This window comes from Coturnix japonica, chromosome 4 (assembly GCF_054131305.1).
Source record: "Coturnix japonica strain WE chromosome 4, WE-NBRP24, whole genome shotgun sequence".
NCBI classification, from domain to species: domain Eukaryota; kingdom Metazoa; phylum Chordata; class Aves; order Galliformes; family Phasianidae; genus Coturnix; species Coturnix japonica.
Window position 1 is genome coordinate 56226858 of NC_140666.1, and position 20946 is coordinate 56247803.

Consider the following 20946-nt stretch of genomic DNA (forward strand, 5'->3'; position numbering starts at 1 on the left):
AAACAAATCAGGCATTTTGCACACATAGTGTACTCCAAAGATACAGATATGCACGTAGACCTGCAAAACAATCTCAACATAAAAGTTTAAAATGCTGCTCGGGTCATCATTCCATCAGCTGTCTGTGGATTAGGAACACTTCATATTTACACAGAACGCTTGTAGACAGTTTCTTCCTGACTGACAGAACACAGGCTCTGCCTACCCCTTTTCTCTTAGTAAAGAAAAGCTGCTCCAAGGGCTTTGGTTGTTCCACATTGCCTCATAGCTCTCACATAGAAGATTAGGCTTGCACCACTTCTTCACTGGCAATAAGTCTCCCAGATGAAATGCAGAGAATTAAACTGTTCGCATCCACCTTCCAGAAAGTGACTTCCTTCTCTTTTTTTTCTTTTTTTAAGTGGATAAGGAAAAGAAGTGAGAATGAACTCAAGATAACCTCAGTGTCAACTTTATTCCAACATAACAAGGTTCATGAACTCCTCCTCCTTCTATGAGTAGCGCTAATCTCAACAGAGACTTGTATGAGACCCATTAAAAAAACTGGTATCTAATCCTTCCAACCTGTGGATATTCACTTGATATATTTTCTGAGCAAGGAGCCTTACAAATTTTTCCTGGATAATCAGAAACCAGGATTTAGTCTATAGTCCATTTTCTCATACCATAAATGAACAAAAGAAAAAAAGAAAAAAAAAAAAAAGAAAGAAAGGAAGAGGTGGATAAACCAGTGGAGTTGAGCAACTGCATAACTGCAGGAGACATACTTATCTGGATCTGAGTGCATCCAAATACATGCCAAATGCCAACGCCATAATAAGGTAATAAGGTCTAGCACAGGAGTGTAAGGACTATATACAGGAACTAAAACTTTTTCCACTTAGAAGTGTACTATAAGCACATACAACTTTTTTTAAAACCACTAGGCAAATAATAAACACAACTCCAGTTATGAATCAGTCTGCAGACCCAAACAGAGCTCTTTAGGATCACAGTGCTCTGCTTTCATCCAACAGTTTTGCCCTAAATTGCCTTCCACCATTGTCTGAAGGATTTTAACTGTCTGAATTATCTTTTTCTTTCAGCTTCATCCAGCCTGTATTAAAGGCCCAATGCCCTCTTGTGGTTTTGTTACTTGTGAGCAGACTTTGTTCACAAGAAAGCTGTATCTGAGAATAAAGCCCATCACAGATTCATCATACATTTTAAGATCTACATCATGGAAGGAAATGTTGACTCATGCCTAGGTCTGTGATTTACTGTAACTCTCCAAAGGAACATCTGGTCGGACAGCCAAGTCAAAAACAATGGATAGCAATATTTTCAGCAACTTCTTCCAAAGGTCCAAGAACAATGAGAGATTTCACCTCTATTTGTCATTTCTACATTCAGAACCTGAGATTCTCAGCTTAACTCACTTTATAAGCGAATTTGAAATATTTTGGATGTGACTCACTAATGTATCAGAGATAGAAACATCATTACTAAATAGAAATAGTTACCATCCTTTCAAATACATGGAAAAATTATTAATTTTGGTCATACAAAAAAAAAAAAAAAAAAAAAAAAGCAGAAAAAATTAATCATAGAATGTGTGGAAATATTTACCAATACAACACACATGTAAACAATACGAAATAGGCAGCAAAACAAAAAAGTAGTTTTTTACTTCAAAATAATTCTGCTTTTGTTGTTTTATGTTTTCTAATCAGCATAAAGACTTGCATCAACCACCATTAGAAGTCATTTTTAGCACTTCACTCTCTCACATTACAGATGGTGATAATTTGCTTTTCATACCTACATTCTCTGCAACAGTCCCTTGAACAGAATTCTTCACTTTCCCAAGAGCATTTCCTACACTGCATCCATGAAAGCAGCAAGATGAAGTGGAAAATAATGGTTCGTTTTCTATACCATTTGCGGAATAAAGCACACCAAAGACCTGAAACCAGACAGTAGGCAGATGTAACTGAGAACCTCACTGTCTTTATATTATGACCATAGTGAAATTTCATAAACTATTGTGACACTGAACAGCAATTATCAGATTTTTAGTCACCCCATTACAACTTGCCCATGTTTAATCACTATGACCTTTCTTTCTGAAGATTCTAATTCACCCATTTGAGCTGCTTTATTTTCATTAGCATGAGCACTTCGGCAAGAATATATAAAAGCACCACCATAGTGCCTGGATTAATCTGCAGGACAAAACTAGTAAAATTTCAACTTCATATGTAAACTGAGAAGTATGAGCTGAAGAACAGCTGGATTTAAAAGAATCACAGGTTTGCTTTTGTTACTTTTTTTTCCTTAAACTTGTACTTCATTCAATGCACAACTCCAGCAGGTGGATAAATGATTGCTGTTAGCCAGATTGAGCTCAGGAATGTGGAAAACAAGTCCAAAGCACAAAATGAGTATAAATAAGGAGTAATTAATGTGCATCCATGTCATGCTTGGCTAGCAAAGTACATCGAATACAGGATGTGCAGCTTTATCTCGCTGTGATTACAAATCTCAGCATCTGGCTGCCATAGTAGATGCAAATTTGGTGGCAGATGTTCGCATGAATCCCTAGGGAAGGACTGTTCTTGCAGTTAAAAGCACACAGAGCAGACAGTTCATTTTGCCACGTTTTTGTCATCCTGCCATTTTGAACCATCATCCTTATCCCTCTTGTCTGTCAGTCTAAGACAGGACAAGTCACTTGGCTCACTGAACAGAATCTTCTCCAAAAATGTCCTCACCATCCCAGGTTCCTAGTTTTTCCATACTTCTCTACTTCCACCCAGACATTGCTGACAATAGCCAAGGCCTCCTCAAACACTTCGCATATTCAGTAACGACCCAGACATGAACACTGTGACTGAATTTCCAGTCATGGGCCACAAGTGACATTTTGCCTTACATGTTGCCTTCTATCCTTGTATAGTGTCCCTGGGAGGATCATGAGCCTCTTGCAAAACTTAGCACTTAGTCCAGAACCACTGCAGATAACCGTGACTTTTAGCCAAAAGCCTGAGCTGTGTTTGAATTCACAACTAACAGGCAAATGATTTCATACTGCATTACCAATCTCCCCAGGCAATCTGGTCCCTCACTTGGCACTCTCCTGTTGGAGCACCCTACCCTGTGGCTCTCACACAACTGTTGTGCTCATGGTTTTGGATTTAAACAGAACTTCTGCTTCTTCCGTGATTACTTCTAACTTTCTATTGCTAGCTAATATGCCTTCTAACATTTGCAGGCACCATTATTTCATTTGCTTTAAGTGTTCTGTAGATGCATGGTAACAGATAGCAATGCTTTCAGAAAGTAGCAAGTAGAACTCAGATTCATGAGCGCCTTTTCCACTTGCAGCTAAAAACAAGCTCATTTCAGAAGATGCTTACTCTTACAGAAACACACACTAAGCTTCTTTGGATGTCCAAAATCCTAGAGCTATGTAGTTGCAATTGCTGATTTGGGAAAGTCAAACCTGTTTTCACCTAACAGCTATATAGTCCTTCCCATATGACAAAAATAGGAAAATGCCTAGTAGTGTTTCCCAGGGAAGAATACTACCCAATTTTCATTAATAAAAGCATTAAAGAAACACCATCTAACTTTTAGTACCTTTAGTAATACAAACATTTCTGCTTAGTAATTACAATTTAACCCTCTTTGAGGCAGAACTAGAGGAGGCATCCCTGCTTCCTCTTCTTTTCTTTTTGAAGACAGGATTATTTTATTGCTGCTCACCACAGGCACTCTGAGCTCCACAGAGACAGCAGACAGGACACCTTCGAGGCCAAAACCTTAAAACCCCTTTTCCTTCAGCAGGAAGACGGCTGTTAGTTTCTCAAAAAAATGGCCTGCGGCACAACTTGGAGCAGTACCTACTGTATGCAGGAGAGGGCAGTGACATACACATGCACACTGTTAGCAATTAAATAGTGCAGTTGGCACTTCCTTTGAGTGTGTGACTGTCCGGGAGACTCAGATGCTACTCAAGGTCACATAATCAAGCCAATGGAGATCTCACTGGCATACTGCAACCTCAATATCAGGACTCAAATGTGGCAACCCAGTGTGTAAAAGGTATCAGACACACAGGCGGGAAAAATGGATTCTGCTTGGGAGCAAAGATCTGCATCAACTTGTCACTTTAAGAGCTGACAATCCTAATTTTGATTTCAATATATGCACCCAGAAGCAGATGATAAGAGAAAAGGAAGGAGGTTTGCAAAGCAGAGGCTGCAATCTGCAAAGTATTTTGTCAGTGGATTCAGTAGGACATAAGCATCTGAACACCATTAAGAATCTGCATCTTGATGACGTTTTAATATCAAGATGGTGAGACTAGAAAACCTGAAAAGATTTGTTCCCCAGCCCCGATTTACTAAAGTTTCAAGAATATCTTCCAGTCTTGGAAAACATTCCAACTTTCCCCCCTCACAGTTCAAGTAGTTTCCAAAGACACACATTTGGATTATGATTTGGTTAATCTTTTTCCTCCTTTTCATATAGATCTCAGAAAGAAAACTTCAAGACAAAAAGTTACAGTCTTTAATATAAAGAAACAATGAAGTGTGATTGAAAACGGACTACACAGAAAGTAGCAAAGACAAGCCAAAACCAAGACAATGTTACTCATGCATTTCTGATGTGTCCAATACCAGTATCATCAGGGAATGTTTAATGTGAATTAGTGTAACTTACAGACATCTGCAGAAATGTTTTACTATAAATCTTGTATTCATCCAGCCCATAGGGGAGGCCCTCATAAGCACACTGGGAATCCCAGTACATCCCACAAACAATCTGAAGGGTAAAGCTTCACAACCAGGTGAGGCAGAAAAACCCACCAAGTAGAAGTGGTTCATTCTAGAACAAACAAAACTGTTCCGTACGAGTGAAAAATGATCCAAAAAGAACATTACTCAAAACAGAAGCAACGAAGAGAAACAAGCAGGGCAACAGACAGGGGCGACTGTCCTGAAGGGCAGCCTCCTCTCAAAGTAGGCAACGCTTATGCGGGACAAGTCTTTGACGCGAACTTTCAGCAACAGAAATTCACACCAATGTTCTCTGGGCAGCAAGAGCAATTGGGTGGGAGGCAGAGACAGGCATGGCCAGGTTAGGCCGGCAAACACAGAACAAAACAGGAACAATTTGAAGGGCAGGAACTGGTAGTACACATGTCTAACAGAGGTGATACTGTTTTGCATGCTCTGTTTCCAGAATACCAGTGCTACTAAGAACCATGGTGCTGAGCATGGTACCATCTGGGCATACCAGCTCCTATCATCAAAAGCATCCAATTCTGAAATGAGCAGCCTCATAACTTGCTCCATTTCCTTGAGGATTTTCAGCATTCTTTCCCTGGTCCAACTCAGTCTCATATAGCTCAACAAACTACCCAACAGGAACCATATTGTGCACCAGCAAAGGTCTCATAGTAGTTTCTAGGGAAAATGTTAATCTGCTAAAGGCGTGGGGGGAAAGAACTGCTGCTCAAGCTGTTTTTTAGAGTAGAGGGTGATCTGTGGATGGGGCATATGTTTGCAAACAGGTGCAAAGTGCCTGCACATCACCTTCCAGCATAATAAAAGCTAACACAACAGACATGTTATCAGCATGAGCTGACAAACAGGCAAAGCATCTGGCACCTCCAGTAGCAGCATCTGGGAGAGGCAACCATGGGGCTGAATGCCAAGCACTCCATATTGCTGATACTAGCCTACACTGTGCGCAACCCATATTCACATGAGATGTACATGCATACAGCGCCTGCCATAAAACAAAGAGAATATTTTCATTTAGACAATGAAAGAGCAGTTCAAGTATGCAGAGGACACAAAAAGATCTTTTAATTTCAGTAACTAAACCAGTAACTAGAGCTGTACCAACAGTACTCCTTAGTGGTCATGGTAATCTGCTTCCAAGAAAGGGAACAGAAGGAAAAACAAGTCATGAGTGGAAACACTAGTGAGCTTGAGGGGGAAGGAAAAAAAAAAAAAAAAAAAAAAAGAAGGATCTGGTACCATACCCTGGAATAACCTTGAAGGCAGTGTTTCAGATAGTTTGTTTGAAGAGATGAATGTGAACAGATGCAGCTCAAACTATGCTGTGTCACACACACTTCCCACAAGTCCTGCATAACTCCCCCAGGTCTTGAAAATTCACATTTGATGTGTTTCAAAGACAAGAACCAGTTGGAAACATTTCAAATATATAGAGGCAGTTTCAAACCAAGTTAAGCAATCTTCATATTCATCTTTACCCAGGCTGCAGAGGAGCAAATGGGAAATGGGACATGTATCAACTTACAGTTTATCTGGACACCTAAAAACAACAAAGCATATCTTCAGCATCTCTGCACTTAATTTCTGCAAGCTGTGAAGGACTGCCAGTGAGCTAGATGATCAGTTTCTATCTAGAAAGATGCAGACTCTGAAGATGACAGAAGCATGTGTGAACTGTCTACACGGCTGAGAAGCACTTCTCTTTTCTCATCTGTGTCATTGATTACCTATGCAAATCATGCATGGGCACTGCCTCTGGAGCCTACAGTTAAGGAAAAGCTCATAAGCATAAGGGATAAAGAACACATAGGCTATTCTGGGGAGAGTTCTGAGAGTAGACCATCTTACATCTAAAGGAATCAAAAAAGGAAACAGTGAGAATCCAAATAAAATCTTCACAAACACAGTCATAAATATGTTGGAAAAATGGAGCAAAAACAAAGCCTGCAGCCAATCATCTACCTCACCAAGACAGTCTAGAGTTGAACAGTACCATGCAACATTGTCTAGCCTCAATAAACTTAGCATTCATCCAGTTTAATATAGGAAATAAGTCCACTGCTGTCTGAATCTAAAGTGATGCCCAAATGACTTCTATCTATCATTTAACTACAATCTGGTGTGTTAAACTCCCCTCTGACTCTACCTCATGCCTGTAAATCTTCCAGCCAGTCATTAACTGCTTGGTTAAGGACTGGCACCTCATATATTGTCAGTTAATTATGTTATGCTACACTGGGCTTCCTAGGAGGCACTCATTTAGCACAAAAACACCTCTAAAGAAAACCATGTAGACAAACCGCCCGAGCTAGAAACGATGAAGAGTGCTGTTGACAGGAGAATAGAAATGACAACTAAAATGGCCTTTGGAACGGAAGGAGGAACTGTAGCAATGGGGAAAGAGAAATCAAGCACGGACATTTGAATCATCAGATAAACAGCAGCTGACAGGTCATTTTAGATCTGGAAGGAGGGGGCAGAAGAGGAGGAGGAGAAGTGCACTAAAGTGGAAATAGAAAATTACCCTCCTGAACGAATGAGATGTGTTTGGAATGAGTCACATGGGAAGGCGATAGCAAACATCAGCAAACTGAGAAGTTGACTGCACGGTACCTTGCTCCTGAACCTGGTCTTCAGAAACAAAAGATGGCTGAATAAACAGTAGGAAAAAACAGCCCATTATCAGCTCCTACCTTAGCAATGTTGAAATGAAAATGCATTTTGTACACAGTTCTATGAACCCAAGGAAGGCATCACTACTGCTGGAAAAGGGCATCCACCACCTCCTTATAACCCTAAGGGAGAGAGACAGAGGTTAAGAGATGCCTCCATCTTTTCTACCACGAAAGGAAAAATAACCCTGCGCTGCAGTTCAATACATTGCCTTCAGAAAGAAGAAAACGAAAACAAAAAAAAGCAAAATTGAGAAGAAAACGTAATTCAAGGATGGCCCCTCCCACCCACAAGTACACAGTATATTTTATTAGACATGATCAAATTTAAGGCGCTCAGAATCTACACAGCAATTTAGGTTCAAAACCTATGTCAAATGCACACACATACTTAAAGAAATTGAAAAAAATTTCACATTTTCCCCATTTTTCATAGAGAAACTGATGCTTTCCACTTGTGAAGAGCTCCATTCTCCTAACAGAACACAAAAATGTGGTGGGAACCAATAACTCTTCCTTTTCATCTCCCAAAGATCTCTCAAGAAAAACATTCTATGGAATCTGTGGATGGCCGGGGATTAGAGATTCTGCTTTTCTATAAAGACTATATCATTTACTATCAGATCATGATATATCAGTAGACTTCCCTGTAGTGAAGATGTTTGCTGAATAACTTCAAGTTCCAGCTGGTGCAGTTAAGCAGACACTGTTAGACACGCAATTGCCTTATGGGCTACTTAAACAATTATCACTGACTGCTCTTAGAGGATATCTAAAACAAGAACCAGCAATAGTGTTTACTCCTCCAGGACAAGTGCATGAAAATATATCCTCTTCCTTTCCTTATCTTCACATCACTTTGCCAGCAAAGGTCAACTACATGCTCACAAACAACCAGCTCACAGAATGTGCATTACCAAAACCTTAGTCACCAGTTCCAGTAGCGTACAAGTATAAATAGCAGCAGCACAGCAAGCCTGTGTAAGAGCTAGTCAGGAAATCATACCACCATTTCCCAACCCACACAGAAGCATTTTAGGAAAATGAAAAATTTTCAATTTAATAGGAATTTCCATTTTACATACCAAGTTAAATTCTGTTTGGGTAAGTTTCAGCAGTTTTTGAAGACAGCCTAGAAACTCAATGCAAGTGGAAAAACTTTCCTTTAAGTATTACATTTCATCAGAAAGTTTATTTCCCCCAGTCCTCACACTTTTGATCAAATTAACCAGCCAATCAAGAAAAGTCCCATTCAACATACATAAAAGACTTCTTACTTAGTTATTACTCGTTCAGTTCATGCTGTGCTGTATACACCCAAAATCAGAAATCTGAATGGTTTTTATTTTTCCTAGTATTATTTGAAAAGGTTGAAATCAATTTATAAAACTCAGTCTAAAGTTGTGCAAATATGTTTTGAAACATTCATTGTAAATGTCATCAAACAATGCTGATATCAACATTCTGGACAGCTTTTTACAAGTACTAACAGTGCATAAAACCTGAGAAGATTAGCATCTCAGTGCAAAATTAAAGGCAGATGACAAGGCTCCAAATGCGTTATGGCAGCATAAATCTGTATTGTTTTCAGGTCACTGAGGACACACCTTTGAGATGCCTTTTCATTGTAGGAAAGGTGAAAAGAATCCACACAGAAGTTCTGCATGCAAGAGTTTCAAACCTCTGGATAGTCCCATCTTTACTAAAAGGTGCAGTAAGGTAGATTCTGAGCAAGAAGGGGAAAATGAAAAAATAAGTGGAAATAAAAATAGTAGACACAATACACAGGAGCTGAACTAACCTAAATTTTCATCTCAAATTTGAATAGCTCCCTCAGGTCTCAAAAGTTTTCCATGTGGCTTGTTTTTTATTAAACTTGTATTCATACTGTACTGGGAATACATGCATAGCATGTGATTTTCTGTCCATGAGGAGATATTATTTCTGTGCTCCTTTAAGGGTCTGAAATACCCATTAGTATTTTTCTAGTAACCATCAAAGATAGTGTTTAATTGAAATCTACAGGCTTAAGTATTTTTAGGTGCAAGTCACCTGATCTCCACAGTTCAGTTTTGATCTACATTTTTCTAGCAAACCCTAAAATTCTTCCTCAAAAATATCAAACTGAAAAAGGGAATAAAAATATTAGTGAAAAAATATAGTGAATAAACACTCCAGAATATTTTAGCATACTATCAGAGTAATTAGATAGTTAGACTGTATTCTCCCATTAATCAAGTTGATGTTTAGATGGATTTCTGGGGGCTTACATTCAGTGTTCTCAGGATAAGGATGCTAACCACAGTTTTGAGTCTATGTTTGGAGAGCCTTTCAGTTTTTCTCATCATCAAACTCAGAATAACAATAATCTTGCACCAATATTCCTACTTATTCACAAAGGTTGCTTTTCTTTTTAGAAAATAAATCTTATGTTGAGTAGAATGTATTAAAGTATCATCAAGCTAAAGCAGAAATATCTGTAGTCAGGTTTGAAATGAACACCTGTGAGTAATCAAGTGTGGGCAACAAACTTCATAGCCTAGAGTCTACATTCCCACATTTCTACACAAAGCAAAATTAAAACAAAACATGTACTTTTCATTCAGCATCATAATCTTACAAGTCTGGATCAATCCCAAGGATCTCTTCAGCCTTTGCATCAAAAATTACCTGAAACTATGAACCATCACAGATTAGGAAATCATTCTACCAGAGCAGGGCAGCTGAAAAATCTATTTCTGCTCTCTTTCCTTAGCTCTTCCTCTGATATAAAGCATCATATCTTGCCTTCTCTCCATGACTCTAAGACTGTGAGCCTTTACTGGAAGGAACTGCAGAATATACATTTACATCCCTCCTGGCAGAATACAGTCTAGACCAGAAAAATCTTAAAATATCTGACACCGTGGCCATTTTCCTACAATGAAGTTATAAAGTCCCACTCTAAAGCACAAAGTCTCTGGCACCCACAAATTACCATGAGGCTTCCTTAAAAATAAATCCCACCTCCCTTGCCTCTTTGAGTGAGCAGGCCAAGGCATTTTGGCTCAAGTCCTCCCCAAAAAACGTCATGTCTAAGACAGGCATCCAACAATTGAACGTTTCATCCCAAAGCATGAGACACCTGGCCAAGTTATAAAGCACAATATCACAAGAGAAAACCCTAGAGGTTATCATCCTCACCTGTAACACCTACTGAAGAAAGTGACTTTGAAAAAAGACCCTCTTGACATGCTGGGAGATTTTCCACATCCTTGCATTCAATGCTCATGTCCCAGCAGGCTGCCAGTATGCTATATTCTGCATAATGCCCCCTACTACAAGATGTACACTAAAGCCACAGCTGAGACCTTCAGCTGGGAAACAGCCTCAGTCTTCTTTGCCTCCGTTTTCAAACCACTGACTGTTGGCTTGAATTTTCCCAACAGAGGAATTTTTCCTAACAGAGGAATTTAAATGCTGGTTAACAACTGGAAGATATTACCCGAAGAGGATGTGGAATCTCCATCAATGTAGCCTCTTCAGAACAGGTCAAACGTCAGTCAGAGAATTTGGTAAAGCTGAGTTTGCTTTGGGGAAGGAGTGATCCAGGGTATTTGCTGAAGATTAGAGCTTCCAGCAATGATTGCTTTAAGTCCAGGATACGCAACCAAAAGCAGAGAAAAATGTTCTTGCATTAAGTTTATTGAAATAAGGCTTCTTGATTGTCCATATCAAAATGAAACCAAGTTGAACTTCTCCAGTTTAAAGCTCTGCTCTACAGGCAAAAAGAAACATAAGTGTATCATGCACGAACAAATTCTGAAAGATTTAAACTGGTTTGCAGGTTTATAAAGAGATCAGGTACCTCTGTGCAAAAAGAAAGAATAAAGTTTCACAGAAAGAAAAGCTTTACTTCTGATTTTTTTGTTTGTTTATTTTTATTTTTAAAGATCAGTCTTTGGAGTTGTTTTTTGTTTTTTTTTTTTGTTCTTCTTACTACCTCACAACAAGCAAACCCCCTCAGTTTGCCTTGAGCCAGTTGTCTTTTCTACAGTTTGCATGACTGATAAGTCTACAGAAAAATCTTTAAATACAGCAAGCCCAAAATTGAAGTTTGGAGAATAAAATTTTTATATGGAAGTCATCAAATCATAGAAAAGATTTTTTCATCCTGTTGTCCTTCAGGGACTGTACTCCAAGCATTCTTTCCAAAAGCAACATTGGTTCTGTTTGCAATCCATCTATCCAGTGAACATTTTTAAATATGAAGAAGTGGCAGGGGGAAAAACAGAGAGGCCAGAAGACAAAAACGTGAACATGTTTAAAACAGGGATCCTATAGCAGTGGGACAGTTCAGTTTTGTGTGCATGTATTTTAAAATTTAAAGGAAGTCTCACTTACAAGGCAAAACCACTAGTGGTGTGAATTATATGGCTCCAACTTCCTCCAGTTTGGCAGGGTGGTAAGAGCTCTGCGGAAGGCAGCCACTGTGGTTTGACTCTCTCACTGATAATAGCAGACCCTCCCTCCACCCCCTGAAAACTCAACACTAAAAATAAGAAGGAAGCAAAAGGAGAGCCATTTCCTTGCCAACACCAGTAGCTGGGAGGCCTGGAATTATGCCATTAGATACCCTGCTATTTATTGCCCATTTCCACCCCATAGGAAGCTTGGGGAAGTAGTTGCCAAAAGAAAAAAAGAAAGGAGAAAAATAAACCTTCCTGTTTGGCTTAACATTTGACAGGACAAAGTCAGATAATTCCAGCTCTACATTTTGCACGTTCTTGCCACAGTTGTTTTCCTCCAGAGGCTCCTTCTAAAAACAAACATGGACTTTTATACAATCAAGGCTTTCAAAGCAAACACAGGAAGTATCTTCTCCAGTCTCCTACGCATACTTTTCTCTACTTTGTCTGCTGCTTCACTCTCTTCACTAGGCGCCTTCATTCTGGCCAGCACAAAACCAGGAGATTTACAATATGTACATGCATTTATTCGGTTTCCTCCAGAAATTACTGTTTCATCAATAAAAAAGCTTTTAAGTTAGCCATAATTTTAGTAAATTGTCTCAAGTCAGGAGCGCGGCTGTGAGGAAGTAAGGGAAAGAGTAGAAAGACAGCCATTCCTTAAGATTTGTGAAGTATGCTATCATCTCTTCCTTCAAGTCAGCGACAGTTCAATTTAGTCTTCTATCCACCCTAAGAAGGTCATATTTGCTAGGCTAGAAAGTCTTTCTTAAGTTGGTCCACTTGTATGTTTTTGAGGACCATGACAGATTATCACCTGGTCAATCCAAACTAGAAATTGAGGGTTTCCAAAGCCTTCTCCATTGAGGGTTTATAATTAACAATATGTTACAAGAATGACAATTAAATAAAACAAGATTTTCTGAGGCAATTTTTGGGTGAGGGGAACAGCAACACATGTAGTTTTGCAGTTGCCAAGTTTTTTTCTCCTTAATTCTTCATCCAAGAAAACTTATTTTAGGAACTTAAATCCAAGTACATAAATAATTTCCAGGTCAAATCAAAACTCCATTCAACTAATATTTTTAGTGAATAAATGAACCATTTGCCAATAAAAAGGGGGGGTCCCACTGAGTCATCCTGGAGACAAGCAGGGCAGATCAGATCCCAGGTGCCCCTGAGTTTTCAAATGTGCAGCAGTACCAAGAAACTGAAAGATCACATGCAGAGGGAATGCATGGATATGCATCACTGGGGCACTGTGGGAAGTTTGTTTCTTGTCCTGCTAAGTGTTTTCATGATTAAAACAACAGATTCTTTTGCAGCAAGACAATAAATAAATAAATAATGGATACAGAATTTTTTCCCCTTCCACACCCCCTTAGGAAAAGAGGCATCCACACAGAACAGCCAAAAGCCCAGTAGTCTTAGCTCACAACGGCTAAGGAACAGGAACCTGAGAATCAAGACCTCATGTTTGGCACACACATCTCCTGCATTCCCAGGAAAAGCTTTACCCTCCAGGGTATTGGCTATTTTGAGCTCTCTGGTCTGGCTTTGTACAGGAACTCAGTGCCAGATCACAGAAATTTTTCCTTTCAAAAGTTTCACCCAAAATGAGAAATTTCCATGAAAAGTTCTGATTTAAAAAAAAAAAAAAAAAAAAAAAAAAAGTTCTCTTGGACAATTCCTAGTTGGCTGTTGTTGTCATGTTAAATCATAGATTTACAGCACTTTGCTCTACACATGCTGACTGGAGGCTGGTAGAATTGTACTGAGCCCTGGTTCCCTCTCCACCCCTCCTTTGGGACATGTGAATTCTCGCATCCTCTGGGTCCTATATAAGCTCCTGATCAGAAATGCAATACTTTCTATGTGTCGAATTAAACTTCACTTATTTGTTGGTAGTAAGACATCCAGGCCCAAGTCTCCGTATCCTTCCCTTTTGTATTCATCTAGTCCTACCAAGCTATTCTCCCTATCAGGTCAGGTCAGATGTCTTCTTTGAATGGGGTGGCAAAGATTTTTCAAGCCTAGGAGATTTTCTGTTACTTGCAAAGGGTTACAAGCAACTACAGATTCTTCACTTGGTTCCTGCTGTTTCAGTAGAACAGGGTTGTCTTCTAAATAAGGAGAGACTGCTGAAAACTCCAATGAATCTTCCTCCCGATGCAGTGCACACCAGCACTGAAACTTCTGTGAATTCAAATATTCCTATCACTATTTACAGCTCTAATTTAATTTCTGCCTGCACAGAAATTAAGACATTTCTTGACAGCTTTCAAAATAAAGTGAAAATTACACCTTTCCTTTGTGAGTACTAAAGATAAGAAGACAGTTTAGGTCCCCACACTTCAGTATCTTAGGAAGATGTTTTCATGCTCTTTAAACAACCTGCAGCCTTGCCATTCACAGTCCCATTATTTCCTTCTTATAAAGGACAGCAGCAAGGACCTAACACAAATGTATCCCCCTTATGTATCATCATTAATACAAACTCTGTATCCATCTTAAAACTGAGCTGGAACATGGAACAGTGGTCATTCTGGCACTAGGAAGTCACAAAGATTGTTGTTTTCCACGTGGCAATAGACAAAGAACAGACACTGAGGGCTGACCTGAATTATCTCATTATCTGTTGTTTTAGGCCAAGTGCAAGTATGTGGATAAGTTCCCCAGGAGCAAATGATAAGCAGTACTCTTCCACAGCAATACACGTGCACATTTGTGCACTTGAAGCTTTTGATTAGTCAAGACATACAGCTGATTTGACTTTGCTGAGAGATAGTCAAATGAAATTAAAATCCCAAGTCCCCAAGCAGATTTATTCCTACTCAGATATTGCAAGTAGAATGACTCACTTTGAAGCACATCTCAAACACATACATGAAAAATAGCCTACTTAGGATGGGAATAGAGGCATTCAAGTATTCAGTATAGGCAACTCTGCTAAATTTATGCAGTTTACTCTTTAAATCACCAAGACTTGTGACACCAGAGCTCTAATCCAAATTCAAAAACATTGATGTCAGCAAAAAAAAAAAAAGAAAAAGAAAAAAAGGGGTTATTACCACATGCATCTCACAGATGTGCATGGAGACTACAAGAGCATTACCATGCCTCCCAGTTTCTGTGCATTCAAACAGAACAAGGCAAAGAAAAAACATCCACCTCCCAGCCTCTTTTCACTATACTGTTGAAGCAATGATTGCTCTGCCATCCTATTCTCCCCAGCTGAGAGTGCACTGCACATTTACAGTGTTTGTACTTGCTCTGCTTAGAATTCAATTTCCTCTGGTGATCCGCATGCAGGCAAATATTGCCAATGGCACTAATGTATATTTGTTCTTCTTGAATTGCATACAGAAATATTGTTGCTATGTGGCAAGCACAAAACAATCCAGAAGTCACCTGACATCCTCCATCAAACATTTAGGAGTCATCAAACTTAATTTCCCCTTTGTGCAATAAAACACCAAGAGGAAGCTTTAATAGATTGTATTATGTAACGGTTCTATAAAAATAGCAGGCCAGCACTGGAGCACTTCCTTCCTGGGGCCCAATAACCTATGCTGAAAGGACACACACCGGTTTCCTTGGCAACCCTGAGAGATGACACTGGGGGAAAAGCAGCAACAAAAGGACCATTTTTTGCTCAGTGAAATAAGGTCTGGCTTCAAGCTTGCAATACATTGAATACAGAGTGCCTGACAGAGAGAGAACCAGTTAGTAATTCTGTTCAGGTCCCAGTGACCTTGCAAGGCTGTTAATGCTTTTCAGTCCTTCTTGCTAGGCCTATTAGAAACAAACAAACAACAACAAAAAAAAACCCCACACACTATTAAAAAACAAAAAAAAAGAAAGAAAGAAACTGAAAAACCCACCTCAGCAAGTATTACAGTTCCTTTTTTAATTTTTAATTTAAATAAGACAGTCAAAGCAGGACTGTTAGAGATTCATCAGACCTGCTAGCACTTCCAGAAGATATTCTCTTTCTTCTCTCTACTTGCATAGAGGGCAGGATTTTCACATTTGTCTCAAAAGAGTCTTTTCTGCTTCCAGGCTTGCCACACTTAGTGCTCCATTGTCCAGCAGACAGCTGGTCCCAAGGCACGGCCTTTGCACAAACCCAGAAAACAAACTCCCTCTGCGAGAACCCAGGATGATCTGACACTATGCTGAAGGCACGACCCAGTGGGCCAGAACACCTCACAAAACGGTTGCCTCTCTCGCCTTATTCAGCCTCCACACTCCCACGGGGAGCCACAGAGAAAAGGACAGAATGTTTTTTGTTTCAACCCAACCATAAGGGCTGGTGGGGCTCCTTGTGGCATAACTGCACAAGCGTATTCTTGTCACCTTCATTTTTCCCTGTCCAATTTTTAACCCTTGCTTGCTGTATCAGCTCGAGCAGAGGCAGCTGTCACACCAAAAAGGTTTCTCCCACCTCGCATAAACTTCTGGCACATTGGGGTATTAAACAGTGCAAAGCAGCAGTGGTAGTGAGCAAGCACACATTTGTGTGGAAAAAAAAATAAAAATTGTTTTCTCTAAAATCTGGAAAGCAGATGTCTCCTAAGGATCATTTTCACTCTTTATGACAAACTCCCTTCCTCCTTGTCAGTCAATAACAAGGCAGAAAACACGCTTGAGCAGGAAATGCAGTGGTACATAACACTCCCGCTGAGCAACTGCACCATCTTGAAGTGATCCTCCACTCCTCACGCACAGGAGGGAAATATCACACGTGCTGCAGAAGAGGAAAGTAAGCAATGGGAGATGAGGTGATTTATCCACAATACCTCGTTACTCCATAGCAGCAGAAAGGAATGGAATCCAAAGCCTGACAAACTGCTACCCCTGTAGCATGGATGTATCTCACGGTTTGGATGGAGACTTCCATCCACAGCCCACCTCACTCACAACACCAATGCTTTAACATGGAATGCAATAATAAAAGGCATTAATAATAGACACAAAGTAAATCAAAGTCCTTTCAGTCTCTAACCCAAAGCACTATGAGGTTACAGCACTATGAGGTTACAGCACAAAAAAGTGATTTGAAAAATACTAATAAAAAGTTTAAAACAAACAAACAAAAAAACTTCCATAGCATTTTTAAAGGGTTTTTTTGTTTGTTCGTTTGTTTTTGGTTTTTTTTGTTTGTTTGTTTGTTTTTTCAACTAAAAGTGATTAAAACTTCTCTGGAAACCTCTCCATTTTTTTGCATGTATTTACAACAAATGTTACTATGTTTTTTTTTTTCCCCTCTCATTTCACAAAGCTACTTAGAGAAGTGACATTTCAGGCAGGAGTTGACCACTTTGCAGAAACAAATGCAGCAAAAGATCTTTCTATACAGGACCACAGATTCCAGTCTTCTTTGAATGCTGTGTCAAATATTTTAGCATACAGCAGCAGCGATACAGAAAAGAATCCCCTAAATTTTGTGGTTAAATATCAGGAAAAAAGCAAAATCTATGGCATGGATTTCCAGACAACAAATGAAAACAAGTTCCTAGCCACCTGTGATTGCAAAAATCTTATGGCATTTTTAATAGAAGCACTAGGTTGAGAAGCCCAGGGATCCTGGCTGAAACTGCATTTCTGGTCTTTACAGTTCATTTTTTTAAAGCACGTCTTCAGTCTTCAACTGGATATTTGGATATTCCTTTTCCTTCTGGAACTGAAAAGGAGTTTGCTGTGGCTGTATTTCAGCGAGGGATTAAGTTACCCCTATGTGTTACCTACTTCACAGGATCGTTCACATTCCTCTAGACCTGTTCACACTGGGCAAAATTCTCTCCTATGCTGAAGGCCAGCACATGGCCAAAGCATTGCATAAGTATTTAAGGGATTAAACAGGATTTGAGGGGATGTGTAGGCACTGCAGCTGGATAAATTTCCTTCAAGATGATTTAATTCTGACACACTGACCCTTTGAAATACATACATCAAACCTTTATGTAGCATCCAGCTTAGTCAGAAACTGGTGAGAAACAAACATTCCCACCACCTTCTAGGAAGTTACACTCATACGTGTGGCATCCCTCTGCACAAATCCTTCTCAGGACAGCACTGGGAACAGGGCACTGGTGCAACGCACCGCAGCTTCCAGACTTGAGGTTCAATTGAATTCAACTTTCCATGGGAAGATTGCAAAGGACCACAAGGGCAATTGTCACAGAAAAGTTTGACCCTATTAACTCCAGCTGACCATGTAAGCAGGGCATTCCCCAGTCTGACATGGAACGGAACAACTGAATTGCACAGCAACAGCAAGGAAATCTGACCCAGAGACCAAAGAATCGAGAACAAAGCAATAACACGGATGCTACAGCAGCATGGCATGTGTGTTCACACTTCCTGCAGGTGCAGAGGCAATCTGGGTAACCACTTACCTGCTTAGCAGCTCCTGCTCCTTCCTGGGCTCATTGCTTGGGGGCTATAGCCAAGCAGCCAACTTGCTGGCTTTGCTGCAGGCTTCATTGAACTCAGAGAGAAAGCCTTCCATCTACCAGAAATGCTTCACTCATTCCTAATCAAGCAGCACTTTTCATACTCCCTGCCACCAACCATGCACACTTGTATTCTCAACAGGGCATCACTGGGATACAACTTGTTTACAGCCCAGGTATCTAGTTACTATGTTAATTAGGTACCTGGACATGTCAGGTTTACAAAATGCAATGATCTCACTGGTCATTTTCATTTCCAAGCCACAGCAAACAGAACAGGAAGAATTAAACCAGCTATAAATGCCTCAAAAATGTAATCCTCGCATAAGCCAGGCTATTCGTTGGGTGCAAGTTCAAAGTCCAATGCTGTCTCAATTTTAAGGGCAAAAGCAAGCAAAATATCTGCTTCAAAATTTTTGAACAAACTACAGGCAAATTCTCAGTAAAACATTTAAACCTATAAAACTACCTCCAGCCTCTGCAATACAACACAAATACAGCACAACAGTACTGAAGGAAACTGTGAGAGCTAAATAGATGTTTGGAAGGATGCCAGTCAATGCTAATACAGCCAGTTAGCATGCTGCACTTGCAGTCGCTAAGAACTGCATGCTACCCTGGATATACATTCTTAGAAATAGACTGTTAACAATTAACTAGGACACAGGGCCACAATGTCGGCTTATTTGCACCTATAGAAACCCGTACAAGTTCCCTGACTTCGGACTGCACGTAACCAGCAAGGAGAAAGAATAGATTCTGTGTATATGGACTTGGCACCCTGTGGGAAATGGCACAAGCAGCTTCCCACAGGACCCAGCCAGCCAGGAGCTGGGCCCAGATAGCAGCAGCTAGGCTAATACCAGCCCTGGAAACATGAATGGGATTTAAGGATAAATATTTTCAGGCCATAAGAAATGCTATGCTGCCTCAGAACAAAGTACCTATGCCAACATCCCATCCCTTGATAGTAGCAGAGAGCAGATACCTAAGACAAAGCAGAACTAGGTGAGCACATGGATATCTCCCTGGCAGTTTCCCAGCAGCCAGTCCTTTGAGGATAGAGACTTCCTGTGCCAGACTTCTTTTATCTATTTAGTCACCCTCAATTAATTTCTCTTTCATGAACCTGTCCAGTTGACCCTTGTACCCATAAAGCACACTATCTGGTTGCTTTAAGTAGATAGACAGGTATCCATGGTATGCGAGTCAGCAGCATTTTACAGCTACTGAAGGAAGCAAGCTACAAACCTCTAGACTTTTGCAAGACTGCAAGCTGAACAGCTCATAGATTCACCACCAGTACCTCTACACCATGAAGACTATATAGTAGAATCAACAAGTAGCAAAAGAGTGCAATGAAATAGGCAAAGTCCACATATCCAGTGCTGCAGAGTTCATGGGACATGGCAGGTGGGAGCCTGAAAACAGCTCAGGAATAAAGTTTTATAACCAGATACTTGAACTCAGCAACAATCTTAATGGAAGCAAAAGTTTGCAGGTGCATCTCTATCAAAAATAGTATAAAGGCCACAATGGCAAGATTCATCAGAGGATAACAAACAGCTTATTTTCTTAGTTCTAAATCCACAAAGGGTAAAATATTCACCAAAGCCATTAGATAACAATCTTTCTATAGTTTTCCATTAAATGGAGACAGAAAAAGAGAGGTGGCACAGAAATACTTTAGACACATCACTGTGATTTTTGAAACTAAAATTTCTTGGATTTTCATTACAGAAATATCTCCAAAGATGATGCATTAATTTTTGCTTTGATTCTCATAGATTTCTCTCCCAACACTTCTGAAAAGTTTCCCCATAATCCTTCCTCCTGTTGCATAAGTAAGGACTGCAGCACTTCAGTCCTACTTAAGCATTATTAAATAGCCTTGAAGTGGGATTGTAGCAATGCAAAGAAGCTATGCAGACCTCTTGCACAGGAGGGAATTTGACCATCTGTGCTCAGCATGGAACCTGGTCAGCATCTGCTCAGTGGGTCACCATCCGTTCCTGCAAACAATAACTGAATAAAGTACCGTCCCCTCTAGAGGCTTTTCTGGGGTAATATTCATACATATGATATCTAGATATCACCTAAGCCAATATTCCTTCGATGAAGAATTCCTACCTCTGATTTATGAATTCAAAATGAAGGTGCGAAGAGGCTGAAGACACAGAAAACCCCTTTGGAAAAGGCTGACAAGGCCTCTGGATGGAAACCAAGACTTCTGACCACTGAAGTACAAAGGGATTCTTGAGTACCTCTATGTTTTTCAGTCTGCAATGATTTATCTTACTGTAAAGTTGAAATGGCTAGTCTAGGCTTCAGAACAACTGATGTATTAGAGGAAAAGTATAAGACACTCTCCTAAAACATATGCACACAAAGAATAAAACTTTGACAAATCACCTCACATCTTCAGTCTGTCATGAAAACAGGCACAGAAGTCATCTGCTGCCTGCCAAAGGACAGGAGGTCACAGTCTCACCAAGCACACTCACTTGGTGGGGGTGTTCATGCTATCTCTGATTTATTCTTCCCAGAGACCAGCAGAAGAAAATCTGACAGAGCC

At 39.9% G+C, this 20946-nt stretch overlaps 2 long non-coding RNA genes across 5 annotated transcripts in view; one reads left to right on the top strand and one right to left on the bottom strand.

The window, feature by feature from the left end:
• Positions 1-16948, top strand: part of LOC146761081 (uncharacterized) — an 85426-nt gene extending 68478 nt beyond the window's left edge. For 2 of the 3 annotated variants that reach the window (XR_014945889.1, XR_014945890.1), the window contains exon 3: positions 15976-16948. This is a non-coding gene — a long non-coding RNA (uncharacterized LOC146761081). Of the gene's footprint in view, positions 1-1085; positions 3293-15975 lie in introns of those variants that run through there. The other variant, XR_014945891.1, reaches the window with a different exon arrangement.
• The window catches only part of LOC107313548 (uncharacterized), a 203486-nt gene that overhangs the window by 156224 nt on the left and 26316 nt on the right, over positions 1-20946 (bottom strand). The gene's annotated exons all lie outside the window — the stretch shown is intronic.